This window comes from Antrostomus carolinensis, unplaced genomic scaffold, assembly GCF_000700745.2.
Source record: "Antrostomus carolinensis isolate BGI_N321 unplaced genomic scaffold, ASM70074v2 scaffold12965, whole genome shotgun sequence".
In the NCBI taxonomy this organism is placed as follows: Eukaryota; Metazoa; Chordata; class Aves; order Caprimulgiformes; family Caprimulgidae; genus Antrostomus; species Antrostomus carolinensis.
Window position 1 is genome coordinate 28,123 of NW_010318472.1, and position 1,245 is coordinate 29,367.

Here is a 1,245-nt window from a genome sequence, read left to right on the forward strand (position 1 = left end):
TGAAACTAAGCAGGACTGTACGTGTATAGAAGCTAATAGAAATGCCCTCAGTCTTCCACGACAGAGTTTTAGAGGAAAGTGTCCCTGTTATGACACTTCTCGAGCAGGTTTCATGGAGCAATTCAGCGCTTGCTGTGCAGCATCTGCGTGCCGGCTTGCTTCAGCTGCCTGAGGCACGTGCAGCTGGCGGCTGGGGATTAACAACCAACTTCCTAACAGGGAGAGCAGCTGCAGCAGAGAATAAAGCAGCTGCTGAATGAATAGTCATCAGCTGGGCTTGTTTTTATTTTTCCTTACCACAAGCATCTGGCTATTTTGATGCTTTTTATCCGTTAGAGGAGCTACAAGGTTCTTCCCCAATGCCGTGACTGAGAGCCCCATTTGTATCCCTTCACTTCTCCTGTTAGAGACTCTCTTAGGCCCAGAGTATCTTTGGCTGAGCAAGTGCAAAGTGGCCTTTTCAGTGCCAGCTGGTATGTGAAAAGTCTTTCAAATGGCGAAAACAGACTGTGGTATTTTGTTTTGTAATTGTTTAGCAGTAGCATCTTGTTCTCAAAATACTGATTTTCATCTCATTTGCAACTGTCACATCTACAGTGATGGCAGATACCTTGCTCTGCATAATTGAGTTACTTGTGAATTCAGTCTTGTAGGGACCATGTAAGCTGTGCTTTTTAAAAAGGCCTGGAGGCCTGAGGTTGGGTGTTACAGTCTCGCCTGAATCCGTTTGACCCTCACTGGGTAGATCTTAGGTGTTTTTTGGAAATAAGTTTAATTTTAGAAGTAAAATCCCAACTCTGCATGAAGATGTCTATGTAGTATATAAAATAAATAATGTATTTTGCATTTTTGTGATGCCACACCAAATTATTAAATGTAGAAATTAATTTTAATTTAGTAATTCGGCACTGTGTCAATTAAATTCAAATGAAAAAATATTTTGATCTATTTTTTTTAATTTTTAATATAACAATATCATTAAAACCAACCTATGAATATTGTCGGTTCCGTGGTTTGATTTCTAGCACTTGAGACTTGTTCATAGGTTTGGAGAAGACCTAAATTGCCAGGTGAATCTTGCAACATTAGTGCTTATAAACCAAATGTTTGTATATGCAATGCCACCAATATCTGTTTTTCTAGATAAACTGTTCAATGCCTGTATTATACTACCATACTCAATACAGTCTCCCCAGGACTTCCATTGCGCTTTTGTTGTATATCTTGTGAAGTTTTAGTGCTCTT

General features: G+C 39.4%; 1 protein-coding gene across 1 annotated transcript in view; it reads left to right on the forward strand.

Moving 5' to 3' along the window:
• LOC104525691 (FYVE, RhoGEF and PH domain-containing protein 6) overlaps positions 1-1,245 on the forward strand; it is a gene marked incomplete at both ends in the record, with an annotated part of 20,982 nt that overhangs the window by 18,679 nt on the left and 1,058 nt on the right. The gene's annotated exons all lie outside the window — the stretch shown is intronic.